The 21,075-nt window shown below is 44.5% G+C and overlaps 1 protein-coding gene across 3 annotated transcripts in view; it reads right to left on the bottom strand.

The window, feature by feature from the left end:
• The window catches only part of LOC140187751 (protein NDRG3-like), a 144,981-nt gene extending 130,025 nt beyond the window's left edge, over positions 1 to 14,956 (bottom strand). The window contains exon 1 of one of the 3 annotated variants that reach the window (XM_072243421.1): positions 14,786 to 14,956. The gene's annotated coding sequence lies outside the window, so the exon portion shown is untranslated. Of the gene's footprint in view, positions 1 to 14,125; positions 14,420 to 14,785 lie in introns of those variants that run through there. The other 2 variants (XM_072243440.1, XM_072243430.1) reach the window with 2 other exon arrangements.
• Positions 14,957 to 21,075: the final 6,119 nt, after the last annotated feature.

Raw genomic sequence — 21,075 nt, 5'->3', positions numbered from 1 at the left:
CCATAGGGTTATCATTTCAGAGGATCTGCCCTGGACTGGATCCAGCACACAAGTGCCATTATGAAGAAAGCACAGCAGCGCTCTGCTTAGAAGATTGCAAAGATTCGGCATGACATCTTAAACTTTGACAAACTTCTATAGATGTGTGGTAGAGAGTTTATTAACTGGTTGCACTGCAGCCCGGTATGAAAACACCAAAGCCTCCAAAAAGTAGCAGATATAGCCCAGTCCATCACCGGTAAAACCCTCCTCACCATTAAGCACATTTACATGGAATGCTGTCGTAGGAAAGCAGCGCCCACCATGAAGCACCCTACCACCCAGCCCATGCTCTCTTCTTGCTGCTGCCATCAGGGAGGTGGTACAGCAGCCTCAGAACCAACGCCACCAAGTTAAGGAATAGTTATTACCCCTCAGCTATCAGGCTCTTGAACCAGGGAGGATAACTTCACTCAACCCAACGCTGAACTGTTCCCAAAACCTATTGACTCACTTTGAAGGACTCTTCATCTCATGTTCTCAATAGTTATTGCTTATTTATTATTCTTATTTTGCTTGTTTTTTTTAAGGTTCTTTGTATTTATTGTGAATACCTGCAAGAAAATGAATCTCAGAGTTGTATATGGTGACATATATTTAGTGGGACGGGCTGGAGATACGTCTCTACCAGAGGAGGTGTAAGGTGCTCCTTCCCTCTGCTAGCCTGCAGCCACTGATGTCAGGCAGACAATCTCAGAAGAGTGTTTATAATGGTTGGGGTCACCCTTCTTGTAAGGTCACTGGCCAGAAGGCAGCAATGGCAAACCACTCCTGTAGAAAAAGTTGCCAAGAACAATCTTGGCCAACCATGATCACCCACGTCATACGACATGGCACATTATGATGGTGGTGGTGGTGGTGATGGTGATGATATGCATGTTGATAATAAGTTTACTTTGAACTTTGATAAAATAAAGTGATTAAATAACATTCAGTAGTAGAGTCCTTGGAAGTGTTGAGGTGAGTGAAGTTATCCACACCGGTTCAGGAGTCTAGTGGCTGAGGGGTAATAACTGTTCCTCAACCTGGTAGAGTAGGTCCTGAGACTCCTGTACCTCCTTCCTGATGGCAGTAGTGAAATACTGAAATTGGCTCCAGCTCCCTGGGGTTAGGATATGAAAACACTAACAGTGACAACACTTCCAGAAGTAATTAGCTGACAAAGAGGTACTTGGGGACACCCTGATATCATGGAAAGCTCCATATACATGTGCATCTTGTTATCAAACATATCCAGCAGCTTACATGCATTAAAGGATACAAGGTGAAGGCTGGCAGCATTGCCGACAACTACATCCCTTCCCAATGAGTTTCATACCTTCCATGCACAATTTGAACAGAAAGGGATGGGAATAAACACAAGAGATTCTGCAGATGGTGGAAATCCAAAGCAGCACACACAAAATGCTGGAGGAACTCAGGAGGCCACTGAGCACCTATGGAAATGAACAAACTGTCCAAGTTTCAAGCCAAGACCCATTTTCAAGCCTGGAAAAGAAGGGAGGAAGATGCCAGAATAAAAAAGGTGGGGCAGGGGGAAGGAGGATAGCGAGATGGGTGGCACAGTGGTTAGTACAACACTTAACAATACCAGGGACCCGGGTTCAGTTCCCACCGCTCTCTGTAAGGAGATTGTATGTTCTCCTTGTGACTCCGGGTGCTCTGCTTTCCTCCCACAGTCATAATGGTTAGTAGGTTGATTTGATGTTGTAAATTGTCCTGGGATTAGGTTAGGGTTTCTAGGAAGAAAGGGCATATTCCATGATGTATCTCAATAAATAAATCAGACTGGCAAATAATTAAGATAGAAAGTGATAGGTGAAGTCAGGTGGGTGGGAACGGTCAAGGGCTGAAGAGGAAGGAATCTGATAGGAGAGGAGAGTGGACCAGAGGAGAAAGGGAAGGAGGAGGGGACCCAGGGGGAGATGATAGGCAGGTGAGAAAAGGTAAAGGGACAGAGTGGGGAATGGAAGGAGAAGGGAGGGGAAGGGATTTTTTTTAAACCAGAGTAAGAAAGCGCTATTCATGCTACCCAGACAGAATATAAGGTGTTGCTCCTCCACCATGAGGAGGCCTCATTGTGGCATGAGAGGAGACCAGGGACTGACATGTTGAAACGCCAATGGGAACTAAAATGCTTGGCCACAGGGAAGTTCCGTTTTTGGCGGATAGAGCAGAGGTACTCAAAGAAGTGCCCCCCCAACCCACAATTTACGACGGGCCCATCAATGCAGAGGGGGCCGAATCGGGTGCACTGGATAAAACAGATAGCCCCCAGCAGATTCGCAGGTGAAGAGTTGGTTCACCTGGAAAGACCGTGTGGGGCCCGGAATGGAAGTGCTTTAGCCGCTTGCAAGGATAAGTGCCAGGAGGGGCAAACGGACAAGGGAATCATGGAGTGAGTGATCCCTGTGGAAAGCGGAGAGTGCAGTGAGGTAAAGAGGTGTTTGATGGTAAGATTCTTCTGGAGATGTCAAAGGTTGCGGAAGCTCATGGGGCGGTAGGTAAGTGCAAGAGGAACTCTATCATTGTTATGGTGGCAGGAAGATGGGGTAAGCGCGAAGGTTCGGGAAATGGAGGAGATGTGGGTGAGCATCCATCAATGGTGCATGAAGGGAAACCCTCTTCTTTAAAGGAAGACATCTATGATACCCTGGAAAGGAAGACCTCATCCTGGGAACAGGAGTGGTGGAGACGAAAGAACTCAGTAAAGGGAAAGGCATTTTTACAGGAGGCAGGGTAGGAAGAGTTACAGTCAAGATAGCAATGGGAATCGGTAGGTTTATAAAAGATGTCTCCAGGCAAAGTTGATGAAACTGATGAGCTCAGCATAAGTACAGGAAGCAGCACCAATGCAGTCATTAATGTAGTGCAGGAAGAGCTGGGGGAGCATTATAGGGGTCAGCTTGGAACATGGACTCCTCGGTGTAGTCAACGAAAAGGCAGGCATAGCTGGGGCCGATGTGGGTGCCCATGGCTATGGCTAAGGGTATTGGAATGTTACTACCCATCCCAACAACCTCCATTGTACCAGAACTCTCAGTCTCCACTGTTGATACAAGATCAGTCCACTGGAAAGTGAACTCGTGAAAAGCATGTGGCCTGGGTGGTGTCCCTGGCCAAGCCCTTAGATCCTACAAAGATGAGCTCAAGAGGCTATTTCAGACTGAAGTTCCCACCTTCTTTAAGTCCACTATCATCTCAGTAGCTAAGAAAATCATGACCAATGTTCCTCCTAATTTGTAATGACCAGTGTGCGCAAAAATCTTGCGCTGTGCAGTTTTTTGCCCAGTGACAATAACAGGTGCATACTGAATAATTTCTTCAATAAAAACATTATAAATAAGCCAGTTCTAAAATCTGCAGACAAATCTTTGCAAATTCCATTGTCAACACCATCCATAAGAGAAACCAGAAACGGGAATGCAATTGTGTGCGATCATGAAATATACTTAACATGCTGAAGTAGAGGGTGACAGCCTTTTGCGCACAGTTTAAATTCCTTTATGCACTAGTAGCAAAAGATGTGTGCGTGCACAAACACAGGAACCTTAGAGGGAACATTGTTAATAACCACTGCCCAGTGGCTTGGACATCCAGCAGCACAAAGTGCTTTATGAGACTGCTCATGATACGTACAAATACCAGGCTCCCAGACAGCCTCAACCCACGGCAATTACCCTACCGCTGAAACAGGCTAATGGCACACATCATCTCCCAGGCCCTATATCTATCCCTGCCTTACATACTGCAACCCCAAGCAAACTCATCAGCAAACATCAGACCTGGGAGATAACACTCCCTCTTCAGCTGGATCCTTGACACCTGACCAACAGATTGCAACCACCAATCCTCATGATTATCCTCAACGCCGGTGCCCCACGAGGCTACCTCAATGCACTTTGTAAGGAATTGATCCTTATGAAGAGTATGCAAGTTTGGTACGTGAACCAATATACCTTTCACAGCACTCATTCTGCCTGCAAATTGGAAATTCTTTCATTTTTATTTAGAGATACGGCGTGGAACAGGGTCCTCCACCCCAGTGAGCCCCACCACTCAGCAACCCACCTGTTTAACACGAGCGCAATCACAGGACAATTTACAATGATCCACTGACCTACTAACTGGTAGGTCTGTGGAGTAAAACCAGAGCACCCAGAGGAAACCCAGGCAGTCACACGGGAAGGATGTACCAGCTTCCTTACAGAAGATGCCCGAATTGAACTCCAACGCTCCGAGCCGTAATAACGTCACGTTAACCGCTGCGCTGCCGATGGTTGCTGGAGGATAAACACAAACTTGCTCCCAGTGCACTTTAAACTGACAGATCAGCACCTTGGCTGGATCTCGATTCTGCCCCTGTACCTTATGGTCTTACAGGAGATTGGACTGAGAGGGAAATGGATCAGCCCTCACCAAACAGTGGAGCAGACTCAATGGGCCAAATGATTAGGAGCAGAAGATGGCGGCGCGACACAGCACACACGGCCACTCCGGTGAATGATACCTGTAATCTGTCAAGTAGGGTACCATGCACAATTCTGATTTGATGGAGACAGACGTGAGAGTACGGAGGAACATCTGGAAAACTTCTGAAATGCCCACTTCGCCGCTGCTGCTGCTACTGTGTAGTCTGGAATCTCCGGAGGAGAAGGCCCCAAATCTTCGGCTTCGCATGTTTCAGCGGCTGGGGAGAGGTCGAAGGCACTCGGCAGAGGATGGCGCTCGGGAGGCTGTATCGGAGGGGCTGGTCGGAGGCTCAAATTTTTCGGATGGACGGACTCAGTGTCGGCTGTGGTTGGGTGCTTCCAAGGCATCAGCAGTTGTCGGTGCCTTGGAGGTTTATGGCAGGGAGTTTCTCCCTTTTGCCGTCAGCTATTGGGGACTTGGGAGTCGATCGCGACTTTCAGACTTTTTTTTAACCATGCCCATGGTCTGCTCTTCATCAAATTATGGTATTGCTTTGCACTGCTGTAACTATATGTTATAATTATGTGGTTCTGTCAGTGTTAGTCTTTGGTTTGTCCTGTTTTTCTGTGATTACACTCTGGAGGAACATTGTATCATTTCTTAATGCATGTATGCATTTCTAAATGACAATAAATGAGGACTGAGTGTTCTCGTAATCTAATCTTATCCTGTAGGTGGAAGGAAGGGGGAAGATAAGCAGTATATTGATACACGAAAGGGGTAAGTGGAAGCAGACAAGGGGGAGAAAAGAGACAGAGCCAGGGAGGGGCAGAAGAGAGGGTAAATATGAATACAGAGGGTGATAAGTACCAGAATCCGATAAGAAATGTGATTGTGCAAACTATGAGGTGAGAGATGCAGGGCTGAGAGAACCATGTTTTGTTTGTTGGCATACATGTATACTGCCAAACAAAACAATGTTCCTTCATACTGTGTGGAGCACCTTGGTCCAGAGGAACATTGTTTCATTTGGCAATATACATGTACACTGTCACTTGACAGTGAACTTCAACCAGGTGGGGAAGGGGATCAGGTGGGTGAAATGTGAGAGCAGTTGGTCAATAGAACCAGGAGGAGCAGTAAGATGGGGAACTGGAGACAGCAACAAAAAAAAAAAAAGGGAATAAAAATGAGAGTACAAGACTTGGATCAGAAGAAAGGGGTGCACTAATCTGTCCTATGTCCACCCATCTTCAAACTACGCGGCTCCCTGAACCTCCTCGTTTCTATGCACTGCTTCCCTTTGTACATCCTGACCTGCTGTTTGCAACCATCACACTTACTTGCCAACCTCTATCTACCCACATGAAGTTAATTATGGGGCAACTTTGTCCCCAGTATATCATCACGTTCCCTCTGTCCACCCTATCCATTCCTGCCCCACTATCTCCCAAATTTAAAACTAACTTGCTTTCTGTCTTAGTTCTGCCAAAAGGTCCCGGTGCTGAAACCTCAGCTCAGTTTCTCTTTCCGCAGATGCTGCCCGACTTGTTGAGCGCACGCAACATTTTTGTCTTTGCTTCAGGCCAGTTATCTTTAGTTCTCCACTTCTGGTGACACAGTTGCTGCTCTTCATGCTGCTGGCAATATTCCAGGATCCAAGCTACCCTGGAAGATTATCACTAACAAATCTCTATGGGACTAGACAGTTCAAACGGTTCAACACAGACTATCCGAGCCCAAGTGCCCGCTTCTGTGCTGTACTTTTCTATAACTATCTCCTGGGTACAAACCATCAGTTTTAAAAGTTTAAGGTTATTTTTGCATAAAATTAATTAACCAATATTAAATTCCTCAAATGTCAGTAGACTCTTCATTCTCCGTTTTTTCTGTTTGCCTTCTAACATTATCTTTATTAATTTTATTTATTTATTCAGCAATACTTTGCGGAGTAAACCCTTCAAGCCACACTACCCCAGCAATCCCACAACCCTGATTAACCCTAACCTAACCATGGGACAAAATACAATGACTAATTAACCCACACAGTACATCTTTGGACTGCGGGCGGAAACCGGAGCACTCGGGGGAAACCCACTTGTCGCACAGTGAGGACGTACAGAGCCTCCTTACAGAACAGTGCTGGAATGGATGACCAAACTCTGAAACATCCCCGGCTGTAATAGCCTTGCACTAACTGCAATGTTACCATGGTGCCCAAATCACAGGTATCTTCAGAGAGGACACAGAAAAATATTAAGCAGCTGACATTTACAATCCTACTCTTCCATGTTACCTAGTTATTGAAATGGTACGGCAGCGCATCTGCTGCGCAAATAAGCAAAGCCTCTGAGCAGGGAGACAGTTCCAGGTTTAATTATAATGGCAGGAGAGAGGAGAGGCTGAGCGTTTTACTCTGCAGGATCCAGCTCCCACCCAGAGGAGAAAATTGTCATACAATTGGGTTAAATTCACTGATGAATGGCAATGATAGGGTAATTAGTCAGCCACAAGCACTTTTGAAATCCTGACACATTGAAAAATTGAGTATTTTTCACTTATTGTATGCACAAAGAAACAGCTCGTCTACAGAAGGAGCTCCTCCAGGATGTGCCCTTTTCTCGTTGCCATCATCAGGGAGGAAGTACTGCAGCCTAAAGGCACACACTTAACGTTTTGGCAACAGCCTCTCCTCCTCCACTATCAGATCTCTGAACGGTTCATCAGGTAGATAGGGTAGTTAAGAAAGCTTTATGGGGTGTTAGCTTTCATAAGTCGAGGGATAGAGTTTAAGAGTCGCAATGTAATGATGCAGCTCTATAAAACTCTGGTTAGGCCACACTTGGAGTATTGTGTCCAGTTCTGGAAACCTCACTATAGGAAGGATGTGGAAGCATTGGAAAGGGTACAGAGGAGATTTACCAGGATGCTACCTGGTTTAGAGAGTATGCATTATGATCAGAGATTAAGGGAGCTAGGGCTTTACTCTTTGGAGAGAAGGAGGATGAGAGGAGACATGATGGAGGTGTACAAGATAATAAGAGGAATAGATAGAGTGGATAGCCAGTGCCTCTTCCCCAGGGCACCACTGCTCAATACAAGAGGACATGGCTTTAAGGTAAGGGGTGGGAAGTTCAAGGGGGATATTAGAGGAAGGTTTTTTACTCAGAGAGTGGTTGGTGCGTGGAATGCACTGTCTGAGTCAGTGGTGGAGGCAGCTACACTAGTGAAATTTAAGAGACTACTAGACAGGTATATGGAGGAATTTAAGGTGGGGGGGGTTATATGGGAGGCAGGGTTTGAAGGTCGGCATAACATTGTGGGCCGAAGGGCCTGTACTGTGCTGTACTATTCTACGTTCTATCACTATTTTGCATTTCATGTATTATTGTAACTTGTAGTAATTTTTATGCATCGTACTGTACTGCTGTTGCAAAACAACAGATTTCATAACATATGCCAGTCACAACCCCACACGATCATGAAGAGAACATTCAAATTCTTTACAGAGTGCCCCGGAATTGAACTCCAAACTCCAGAACACCCTGAGCTGTAATAGCATCAGGCTAATCCTCCAGTTTCCTCCCCCAGTCCAAAGGCATACTGGTAAGTAGGTTAACTGGTCATTGTAAGTTGTCCTGTGATTAGGCCAATGCTAAATAGGTGGGTTGCTGGGCACTGCGGCTCGTTGGGCAAGAAGGGCCTATTCCACACTGTAACTCCAAATAAAAAAAGAATTTAAAACCTGATTTTAATTCTGCAGTAAAGTATAAAAGTGAGGAAACAAATATCATTATGAAATGTTGTACCCAGTGTGTATCAATTCTCTTCTACGTACGGTCGCCCAGCATGGGGTGTCTGAATGATCTTGTCAGTAATTGGTGTCGCTTTTTCAAAAATATATACAGATTGGTGCTGCTCTCAGTCACAATCACTGGCTGTGTTTTGTACCAATAGTGAGTCTTTACTCTTTGTACAGAGCAGCTGGTGCCTGTAAGGGATAATATTTTTTGAAATCACCTGATTACTTTAGGGATCCAAACCTCTCTGACACAGGAGACAATCGTTGCCCCTCCTTATCTCAAACAAGTTGCCGGGCTGGTGGCGGAAGCAGTGTTCAAGAGGCTGACACACGAATATGCAGAGAATACAGGGATCTGGATCATTTACCTTGTTCAAAGTTTACTTTGTACTTTTTTTTATTTCATTTATTTAGAAATACAGAGCAGAATAGGTCCTTCCAACCCTTAGGGCCATGCTGAGCAGGAACCCTCCAATTAACCCTCACCTAATCATGGGACATAGCGTGGTGGTTAGCAAAACACTTTACAGTACAGGTGACCAGGGTTCAATTCCCACTACTGCCTGTAAGAAGTTTGTACGTTCTCCTTGTGACCACGTGGGTTTCCTCCCACAGTCCAAAGACATACCGGTTGGTAATTTTAATTGGTAAATTGTAAACTGTCCTGTGATTAAACTAGGGATAAATCAGGGGATTGCTGGGCACTGTGGGTCAAAGGGCCTGTTCTGAACTGTATCTCAATAAATAAAAGTAACTTACAATGACCGATTAACTTACTGACTAGTACGTCTTTGAAGTATGGGAGGAAACCGGAGCACCCGGAGAAAACCCATACGCACAGGGAAAGGACCGTAGGAACGTACAATCTTGCTGACAAAGGACGCTGGAAATGAACTCTGAACTCCAGCGCCTGGAGCTGTAATACCTGACACTTAGGGCAGCAATGACCGTCCTCCATCAATCTGTATAGAAGGATTCTACATCGCTGTTTCTGTAGTAATTGTTTTTTGACCAGTCAAAAAAAAAGTTAGCTCTGAGCTGAACCCCTGAACTTGGAGGACTGGAAGACCACTCTTAGTCTGGCCTCTAACCTTTGACTTGTTTGCCATGGGTGACCCTACCAAGGACCAAAACACTCCAGCCAACATAGCTCTCCAGGTCAATGAGGCACGCAAGCCTCCAAACCCTATGATGAGGTTATGGTTCTCTTGGAGGCCGAGCTGTAATAGCGTGGCGCTAACCACTGTGCTACAGTCTACCGGGGAAGTAGGAGGTCTAACGCCTGCAAGTCCACAGGAGGCTGGATATGGGTAAAAGTAAATAAGAAAAATTACAGTACCTAGTACTGTTTAAAAATTACTGTTCCTAGTAGAAAATCATAGAGAAATGCTAAACCTAATTAACTTAGAGCAGAGTTACACAAGATATTTTAATTTAGGTGCCATGCTTTACAGAAGAGTTTAAGAAGAATTTATAGGAGAGATTGCGGAGTGTGATAGCAGCAATGAGAGCCGTTAATTTTCAAGGAGCTGTTAATGAGGTAGAGGCTCTTTACATCAAAATAAAAACCTGCTAAGTGAAAATTTAAATTCAAGACCATGAAGGCGACTCATAAGACAAATCAGTAAATTGACAAGTCTGTCGATGGAGATATATTTAAGATGACTTTTGCCAGGTTTTAAGCATGGTTTACGATGTAGGAATTTATTTTATTTCAAAATACAGCACGGTAACAGGACCATCCGGCCCAATCAGCCAATGCCGCCCAATTAACCTACTAACCGGTACGTCTTTGAAATGTGGAGGAAACCAGAGCTCCCGGAGGAAACCCACGCGGTCACAGGCAGAAACTACAAACTCCTTACAGCAGGGGTTCCCAACCCAGGGACCACGGACTCCTTGAATTGGAACCCCTGCCTTACAGAGAGGGGTGGAATTGTACCTGGGCCTTTGGCGCTGTAATAGTGTTATATCAACCACTTCGTTACCTTGCCTACCAGAGCAGCCTCACAGAAACGGCAGTGAGAACAGATTCTAAACAGCTTTTAAAACTCAAAAATGTTAAGGGCATGGAACTAAGGAGGCACAATTCTACGATTCAAGGAAACTGTCAGACCTTTCAGTGAGTGCTACAGAATACCAAAATAGACTTGTGCAGTAAGTAATAAGTCAGCAGCACGCAGGAATTGGTTTGCCAAATTGCAGCATTAATAAAGGTGGTTACGTTCTGTGGGCTTCCAGTGCACTTCTCTGGGAGCAGGCTGGGAAACAGAATTAAAACGGGCAGGGTTGGCTACTTGACCATTCACCTCTCTCTCCTATCAGATCCCTTCTTCTTCAGCCCTTTACCTTTTCCACCTATCACCTCAAAGCTTCTCACTGCATCCCCCTCCCCCACCCACCTACCTTCCCCCCCCCCCACCTGATTTCACATATCTCTTTCTAGCTCGTACTTCCTTCCCTCCGCTCTCCCGACCTCCTTATTCTGGCTTCTTCCCTCTTCCTTTCCAATCCTAATTAAAGGTCTCAGCCCAAATTGTCAAATCTTTATTCCCCTCCATGGCTGCTGCCTGGCCTGCTGAGTTCCTCCAGCATTTTGTGTGTGTCACTCTGCATTTTTCAGCATTGCAGAATCTCGTGTTTATGATCTGCTGCTTGACTAGCTGAATGTTTAAAGCTTTTTCAATTTTTCTTTAAGATGGTCTCAGACAGAGACACTGCATCCTCCAGCTGACAACGACCGTGATGGATTACACTGGCTCAGTAATTGAAACACTATCTGTTCTTAAACACAAGACAGTCTGCAGATGCTGGAAATTCAAGGCAACGCACACAAAATGCTGGAGGAACTCAGCAGGTCAAGCAGCATTCGTGGAAATAAACAAACAGTCGGTGTTTCATGCTGAGACCCTTCATTGGGACTGTAATGGAAGGGGGAAGATGCCAGAATACAAAGGTGGGGGGGAGCAGAAGGCAGCTAGCTGGAAGGTGATAGGTGAAGCCAAGTGAATGGGAAAAGTAAAGGGCTGAACCAGGCAGTATTGATGAAGGGAGGAAGAGTTAACACATTTTTTAAACCAAATTGCCCATTACCAGTGCATTGATTTTCCTTCTGTTTTTGAGTCAACACTTTTTCTCTACCGATGCGAATTCAGGTTCATCCTCCAGCCTGTACATTTCAGCAGAGTTCTACAACTATTCACATTGGTATTTCTTCCTCCTGGCATGAGCAAACAGTGAATTCACTCCTGATCAAAGAACTGTTCAGATGGGAAACAGCTTCTTCCCCCAGTCCGTGAGACTACTGAACTCCCTGTTGCCACGCAGGTCTCATCACATACCAAGCAGCAGTAGCATTATACTGTTTACTTTCTAAACTTGAGTTATAAATGCACCTTATTGTCTGTTAATTTATTTGTGGTAATATTACTTTGTGTTTTGTTGTGAGCTATATGTACTGTGTTGTGCACCTAGGTGTGGAGGAACGTTGTTGCGGTTGGAGGTATACAACTGCACGATTGAATAGCAAACTGAATTTAATCCTTGCTGAAAAATTCATGTACGTCGTTTTGGTTTATTATTGTCATGTGTGGCAAGATACAGTGAAAAGCTTGTCTTGCGTACTGTTCACACAGATCAAATCATTACACAGTGCATTAAGCCAAAACAAGGTAAAACAATAACATTGCCGAATAACATGCAACAGCTACAGAGAAATTACAGCGCAGGGAATTTCCTTTGCCAGAGGGTGACGAATCTGTGGAATTCATTGCCAACAACGACTGTGGAGGCCAAGTCATTGGGTGCATATAAAGCAGAGTTTGATAGGTTCTTGATTAGACAGGAAATTTCACTCTCTGCACCTGCTGCTCGCTCAGTTGAACATTTAGAATCAGAATCACGTTTATTATCATTGACATAGAAATTTGTTGTTTTGCAGCAGTACAGTGCAATGTATAAAATATAACAAATTACAATTAAAAATATTTTTAAAAATAAATTAGTGCAAAAATAGCAAGGTGGTGTTCGTGGACTGTTCAGAAGAAACTGTTCCTGATATAGTAAGTGAGATTCTTCAGGCTGCCGTATCTCCTTTTCTCTGGCAGCAATGAGCAGAGAGCACGTTCGAGATGGTGGGATTCCTTCCCTCATGATGGACACCACCTTTTTGCGGCATCCCCTTTTGACGATGTCCTTGATGGTGCAGAAGCTGGTGCCCATGATAGAGCTGACTGAGTCTACAGCTTTTCTTGATTTTGTGCATTGACACCTTCATGCCAATCAGTGGTGTAACCAGTCAGAATTGTCTCCATCCGTAGGAATTCATTAGAATCTTTTCCAATCTACCAAATCTCCACAAATTCCTAATATAATCTAGCTGCTGCCGTGTCTTCTTCATGATTGCATCAGGACAGATCTTCAGGGATGCTGACACCCAGGAACTTGAAACTGCTCACTCTTTCCACTGCTGACTCCTTGATAAGATCTGGTTTGTGTTCCCTCAACTTCCCCTTTCTGATGTCTGCAATCAATTCCTTGGTCCTAGTAACATTGAGCATAAGTTTTGAGCATTTTACAGCTTTTTCTGTATTTTTAAAAACCCAGTTTTTTAAAAAATCATTTATTGTCCTCAGCTACCAAGATCCTGAGCTCTGGAATTCATTCCTTCACTTCTAAGTCCACGAAGCACTTTCTGAATCCAACCTCTTCAGTCAAAAGCAAAGTTCAAAGATGTTGGCATCTGGAGCAACACACAAAAGCCAGAGGAACTCAGCATCTATGGACAGAAGTGGCTAGTCGACATTTCAGGTGGAGACCCTTCATTTGGACACGAGTCCTACACTTGGGAAGCACCTTCTGACCTTTTGCCCTCTCTCAACCTCTTCATTTCCAAGTGCCAATGACATCAAAACTCCATGGTCGGTCCTAAACCCGGATGAGGTGGAGATTTGGGCATGGGGCCAGCATCGCAATCTCGTAAAAACCCAGAACTACAGAAGCTCCAAAGACCTCATCCCTGGGAAAGGAAGGATCTTCAACTACAGGGGTTCCTAATCACGGGCCCCTTGCTTAATAGTATGGGTCCATGGTATAAAAAAGGTTCGGAACCCCTGTTTGCCCAAAAGACTCAATAAACTGTGTGATGAAAGCGCAAGTCATGGGGCCGATCAACCTTCCATCGGCCCAGGACAGGAGACTCTGGCGAGCTGCTATCAGAGACCTATGCCCCAGTAGAGGTGATGGGCTTAAGAAGAAGATCGTGACATCAAAAAGTCTTGACTTCGCCCCCCCCCCAGCCACTCTGAACCGACTACTCTCCGCACAAATCCCCACCTCATCAGAAAAAGTGAGTCCCAATCGTAGAAGATGCCTGAATTCCTCCAAACAACAGGAATTCTGCAGATACTGGAAATTCAAGCAACACACATCAAAGTTGCTGGTCAACGTCGACTGCACCTCTTCCTGAATTCCTCCAGTTTATTTTTAAACCAAGCCTTTGGGTTATTTAATCGCGACATCTCACGTAGCTTAGTGCTCGGTAACCGGATGGCACCTGTTCGGCCCCAGACACAAACTGCAACTATTTCGCATCATTTATGTAGCCTCCTCGGTCACAATTCCAATTAATATTGTCTGCTGCATTCCACCACGCCTTCCCAGCTCTTAATGAGAATGTAGTGGTCCAAAGGTAGAAATTGAGCAACTGTTGGAAGCCGCACACCACAACACAGTTCATCCCTTCGCCGCCGCCCACTCGCAAGGTCAAATTGAACCAAGTGAAATAAATAATGTTGATGATTCTCTACAATCAATCAACATTTCTAAGGTGCGCGGGGTAGTCACTGGGATTTACAAGGTCCACAAGCTTACCTTGGGTTTTGGAAGATTTGTGTTAAAACGACAGGCACCAGGGTACAGAAGATGACACCGTCCTTGATAAATTTCTCCTGCTAACGTCACACAAGATGGGCAAAGGAAGGACAAATTTGCCTCCGAAATACAGGACTGAATCAGCTCCAAGACCTACATACACAATATTGCAGACGAGGTCTCCGAATATTGTACCTTGCCTTCGCGGGCGTTCGGCGCATCAATTTCTTCCTGCCTCTCGTTAATTCCCGAAAGAAAATACGGGCGAGCGCAACTGAAAGAGGGGGGTGTTCGACACCAAAATAAGCAACTCATCCGCCACAAAATGTCTCCTTTTACCCTTCCTGCGACGTATCCTCCCTGCTAGCGGGAAGAGATTACCAAATAGTTGGGACAGGACAAGAACACATTGCGTTTTCAAGGGGGGTTTAAAAAAACAATTCAATCTCCTCCCCTATCACTTGCTAACCTAAGTGTGGCGCCGCTGAGAATCGTTTAAAATATTTTTAGTCCAAAGTGCTTTAAAGTCGAACTAATTCTATCTATTTCAATGCAGGTGCCTAGTGGGGACATTGGGATGTGAACGGCCACGTGCGCGATGTATCCATACTTCAACATTCCATTTTGTCTAAATGGATACAAAATGTATCGAGTACTCACTGGCAGCGACGGCACGACCCTAGGATCCAGCCGAAATCGCGCTTTGATCGCTTCCTTCCCCTCCGGTTGAAGCTGAGTTGCGACTGAACGACGGCGTCACAGCTCCGCTGAGAGAGGAATGGATACGAATTAAAATGGGGAGGGAGTACAAAACCAGCGAGCTGCGTTCAAAGAAAGCTTGAGTCACTGTGGCAACAGGCTGTGGACATCCGCTCCGCCCTCCCTCTGTCTCCACCCCCCTGGAAATCGCGCTCTGTGCAGGGAGTGAGTGACGGCGATGTCTCCTCCTCGAAGCGCCGGCCAGATCACACAAGAAAAGCTTCACTCCAAACAAAACGGAGGGTTCAAATGCAAAAACAATACTGGATAGTGCATGTGAGAGGGAAACCAAGCTGATTAAAAATTCAAATCACTTATTATTGGAAATATTTGCATATTTACAGCTGGAAGTTATACATTAGGTTAAAATATTTCCTCTAAATATATATTCTCCATAGGCGGGCGTGAATTTACATCATATTCCGCAGCTCAAATGCGGCGAAAGGATTAGTTAATTGTATCCCAGGAGTCAAGATTGGAGATTGTTTATTGTCATCCTTCAGCACACAAGTATAAATGAGAACGCAATGATTGTTACTCTGAATCCGATGCAGCATAAAAATATGCAGTAAGTATAAAGAACGCAATAAAAACGCAATAAATATAAAGAAAATCCTCTAAAACACAATGTATAAGTAATTCTCACATACATAGCAACACACACAAAATGCTGGTGAACGCATCAGGCCAGGCAGCGAATAGGAAGAGGTACAGTCGACGTTTCGGGCCGAGACCCTTCGTCAGGACTAACTCACATACATAGACTGAATGTCTACACAAAGTGGAGCAGGGTACAGTAGTCAGAGTGGATGTGGGGAGGATGTTTCCTATGGGGGGGGGGGGAGTCTAAGACCAGAGAACGCAGCCTCAGAAGGGACGTCCATTTAGAACGAAGATGAGGAGGAATTTCTTTAGCCAGAAAGTGGTGAATCTGTGGAACTCGTTGCCACAGGCGGCTGTGGAGGCCAGGTCATTGCAAACACAATGCTAGCATTCATTTGGAGAGGACAAAAAATAAAAACAAGGATGTAATTTTGAGGCTTTATAAAGCACTGGTGAGGTCTCACTTGCAGTATTGTGAACAGTTTTGGGGCCCTTTCTTGAAGAAATGATGTGCTTACATTGGAGAGGGTTCAAAGGTGGTTCACAAAAATGATTCCAGGATTGAAAGGCTTATCATAAGAGTGTTTGATAGCTCTGGGCCTGTACTCACTGGAATTTAGAAGAATGAGGGGTTTGGGTTTTGGGTATTTGATCCTCCACAATAAACCTCATTGAAACATATCAAGTGTTGAAAGGCCTGGACAGAGGATGTTTCCTATGGTGGGGTGAATAAGACCAGAGGACACAGCCTCAGAAGGGAGATCTATTTCCAATGGAAATGAGGAGGAATTTGTTTAGCCAAAGGATGGTGAATCTCTGGAATTCATTGCCACAGGTGGCTGTGGAGGCCAAGTCACTGGGAAAATTAAAGCAGAGTTTGATAGATTCTTGATTAGTCAGGGCATGAAGGGATACGGGGAGAAGACAAGAGATTGGGGCTGAGAGGGAAATGGATCAGACATGATGAACTGGTGGAGCACACTCAATGGGCCAAATGACCTAATTCTGCTCCTACATTTTATAATCTTATGGAGATGAGTATGCAGTGGTGATGAGGGTGGAAGTAACTTTTCACTTATCACCTTTCAGCTAGCCTGTTTCCCCTCCCCCCCCCACCTTTTTATTCTGGTATCTTCCCCCTTCCTTCTCAAGGATCTTGGCCTGAAATGTCAACTGTTTACTCCTGTCCATGGATGCTGCTGGGCCTGCTGAGTTCCTCCAGCGTTTTGTGTGTGTGTGTGTTGCTTGGATTTCCGGCATCTGCAGACTTTCTCATGTTTGTAACTGGTTTTGAGTCTAGTGATCCTGACACAAAAGCGGTGTAACCTCTTCCCTGATGGGAGTGGGACAGACAGTGCATAAGCAGGAAGAATTAAAATTGCTTGTTTTCTTATAACTTCTCTCACAAGCCTGGGCATCCCAAATACTTTACAGCCAATGCAGTATTTTTTGAAAAGCAGTCCCTGTTATAGAACAGAAAATCAATCTTTATTGGGATGGTGTCGGGAAATGTAAGAGAGGCTTGACCCAGAAGTGCAGCAGTGGAGACGATTCAGTGGTGAATGATAACTTTAATAATAGACACCAAAATAACAAGCTACAGGAGGCAGGCACAAAAGAAGAGAGAACAGGAACTGAACAAAATAGGCAACAAGATAAACTTTAGGCAGTGAGAATGAAAGCTAGGAGCCAATGGTTGAGACTGGCTGGTTCAGTGTGTGAACAAGGACTTTGGCTGAGAATTGGGGTTAAATAGGCTGCAGGTGACGAGTATGCAACGGTCAGCGGGTGAATCCCATTAGCTGGGTGGAGAAGGGAGTTGCCTTCATGTGTAGACTGGGAAGTGTCAGCAGGAGCAGGCCTGATATATGGACTGGTTGGGATGAAGAACCTCCATCCAAGCTGTATTGATTATGTCTCTGCAATCATGCTGACCTCAGGTACTTGGGACTGAAAAAAAATGTTGACTGGGGTGTCCTGTGTTAAATTAATTTAAAATCTTCACAAATTAAGTATATTTTTAAGAAAATAAAATATTTTTCATCTGTATGAGTATTTAGGGTTAGAAAGTTTACCCAACCCTGACCATTGTGGTTAAGACCATAAGACACAGGAGAAGAATTATGCCATTCAGCCCATTGAGCCTGCTCTGCCATTCCATCATGGCTGATCCCGGATCCCACTCAGCCTTTTTGTCATATTCTTTGATGCCCTGACCAATCAAAAAAGTGATCAACTTCCACCTTGGCCTTGGCCTCCACCGCAGACTGTGGCAGAGCATTCTACAGATTCACTACTCTCTGGCTAAAAAAAAAAAATCCTTCTTACCTCTGTTTTAAAAAGTCACCCCTCAGTTTTGAAGGTGTGCCCTCTAGTTCTGGGTACCCCCACCTCTCCACATCCTCTCCACTTCCATTCTATCTAGTCCTTTCAACATTCGATACACTTCAATGAAATCCACCTCCCCCACCCTGTATTCTCCTAAATTCCAGAGTACAGGCCTAAAGCTGCCAAACGTTCCCCACATGTTACCCCCTCCATTCCCAGAATCATCCTCGTGAACCTCCTCTGGACTCTCTCCAATGACAACACATCCTTTCTGAGATATGGGGCCCCAAACTGTTGACAATACTCCAAGTGCAGCCTGATTAGCGTCTTATAAAGCCTCAGCATTATCTCCTTCTGTCTATATTCTATTCCCCTTGAAATAAATGCCAACATTGCATTTGCCTTCTTTACCACAGACTCAACCTGTAAATTAACCTTCTGGGAGTCTTGCACAAGGACTCCTAAGTCCCTCTGCACCTCTGATGTTTGAACCTTCTCCCCATTTAGATAATAGTCTGCACTATTGTTCCTTTTACCAAAATGCATTATCATACATTTCCCAACACTGTATTCCATCTGCCACTTTTTTGCCCATTCTTCCAATTTGAGGAAGCAATGCGATTACAGCAGGACTGAGACAAATTCTTCCAATTTCTCCAACTCCTCCGCCTACCTTCACATCATCTGCAAACTTTGCCACAAAGCCATCAATTCCATTATCTAAATCATTGACAAACAATGTGAAAAGTTTTGGTCCCAATACTGACCTCTGAGAAACATCACTGGCAACCAACCAGAAAAGGCCCCTTTAATTCCCACTCACTGTCTCCTGCCTGTCAGCCATTCCTCTATCCATGCCAGTATCTTTCCTGTAACACCATAGGATTTTATCTTGTTAAGCAGCCTCATGTGTGGCACCTTATCAAATGTCTTCTGAAAATCCAAGTAAATGACATTCCCTGCCTCTCCTTTGTCCACCCTGCTTGTTACCTCCTCGAAGAACTCTAAGTGATTTGTCAGGTAAGATTTCCCTTTACAGAAACCATGCTGACTTTGACTCATTTCATCATTAGTCTCCAAGTAGCCCAAAACCTCATCCTTAATAATAGATTCCAACACTTTTCCAACCACTAAGGTTAAGCTAACTAACCTATAATTACCTTTCTTTTGCTTCCTCCCTTCTTAAAGAGTAGAGTAACATTGGCAATCTTCCAGTCCTCTGGGACCAAGCCAGAATCAAGTGATTCTTGAAAGATCATGACCAATGCATCTGTTACTCTTCAGCAACCTCTCTCAGAACTCTGGTGTGTATTCCACCTGGTCCGCATGACTTATCCACCTTAAGACCTTTGCGTTTGCCTAGCACCTTTTCCTTTGTAATGGCAATAGCACTCACTCCTGCTCCCTGACACTCACAAGCTTCTGGCACACTGCTAGTGTCTTCCACAGTGAAGGCAGATGCAAAGTACCCAATAAGTTCATCTGCCATTTCTTTGTCCACCATTACTACCTCACCAACATCATTTTCCAGTGGTCCAATATCAACTCCAGCCTCCCTTTTACTCTTTATATAAATGAAAAAACTTTTGGTATCCTGCTTTATATTACTAGCTAGTCTGCCCTCATATTTCATCCTTACCCTTCTTATAGCTTTTTAGTTGCCTTTTGTCAGATTTTAAAAGCCAACTTCCCACTCATTTTTGCACATTATATGCCCTTTCCTTAGCTCTTCTGCAGTCCTTAACATAACTAAGCTCAGTAAAAGGTCAACTGTGGTCCCATCAATCTAATTAGGGGGAGGGAGAATATATCTGATATGCCTGCTTCTAATCACTATCTCAGAAGGACATAGAACATAGAACATTACTATGCAGGAACAGACTGTTCGGCCTACAATGTTATGCAAAACTAATTAAGCTTGTAATTAAATGTCCAACTAAACTAAATTCTTCAGCCTACACAATATCCTTCCATTTTCCTGACATTCATCTGTCTATCTAAGTGTCTCTTAAGAATGCCTAATGTGGCTAGGGGCGGCTGAAACACCATCTATAAATTTGCCCATGACACTATTGTTGGCAGAATTTCAGATGGTGACACGGTGGCATACAGGAGCCAGAGAGATCGACTGGTCTCACAACAGCAAGCTTGCACTCAGTGTCAGTAAGACCAAGGAATTGATTGTAGACTTCAGGAAGGGGGAAGTCAAGGGAATAGACACCAGTTCCCATTGAGGGATCAAAAGGGAAAACGCTGAGCAGTTTCAAGTTCCTGGGTGTCAACGTATCTGAGAATCTGTCCTGGCTCCAACACATTGATGCAATTATAAAGAAGACACAACAGTGGCTATATTTCATCAGGAGTTTGGGAAGACTTGGTATGTCACAAAAGACTCTTGCAAATTTCTACAGGTGTACCGTGGAGAGCATTCTAACTGGTTGCATCACCATCTAGTATGGAAAGGCCACTGCACAGGGTTAGAAAAAAGCTGCAGAAAGTTGAAAACTCAGCCAGCTCCTTCATGGACACTAGTTTTCCTGGCATCAAGTACACCTTCAAAGGGGATTGCTCAAAAAGGTGGCATTTATCATTTAGGACCCCCCACCCCCATCACTCAGGACATGCCCTCCTCTCATTTCTACCTTCAGGAAGGAGGTACAGGAGCCTGAAGCCACACACTCAATGACGCAGGAACAGCGTCCTACCCTCTGGCATCAGATTTATGAATGAACACTGAACCCATGAACACTACCTCACTTTTTTTTGCTCTCTTTTTGCAATACTTACTTAATTTATTTTTTAAAATATATAGTTCTTATTGTAATTCATAGTTTTAAAATTATTATATGTACCGCTGCCATAAAAGAACACATTTCACAACTTATGCCGGTGATAATAAACCTGATTCTGATTCTAATGTATTTGTCTCTACCACCACCCCAGGCAGCATATTCCAGACAGCCACCAGTCTCTGTGTAAAAAACTTGCCCCCTCACACCTCCTTTGAATTTACCCCCCCTCATTTTAAATATATGCCCTCTGGTATTAGACATTTCAACCCCAGGAAAAAGATTCTGTCTGTCTACTCTGTCTATGCCTCTTATAATCTTATGAACCTCTATCAGATCTCTCTTCAGCCTCCACCTCTGACTACAGTAAATGCACTCTAATCCAGGCAGCACCTTGGTAAACCTCTTCTGCACCCTCTCCAAAGTCTTGACATTCTTCCTACAATGGGGTGACTAGAACTGTTGCAATAC

Source organism: Mobula birostris, chromosome 2, assembly GCF_030028105.1.
Source record: "Mobula birostris isolate sMobBir1 chromosome 2, sMobBir1.hap1, whole genome shotgun sequence".
In the NCBI taxonomy this organism is placed as follows: domain Eukaryota; kingdom Metazoa; phylum Chordata; class Chondrichthyes; order Myliobatiformes; family Myliobatidae; genus Mobula; species Mobula birostris.
This window is presented reverse-complemented; position numbering and strand designations above follow the sequence as displayed.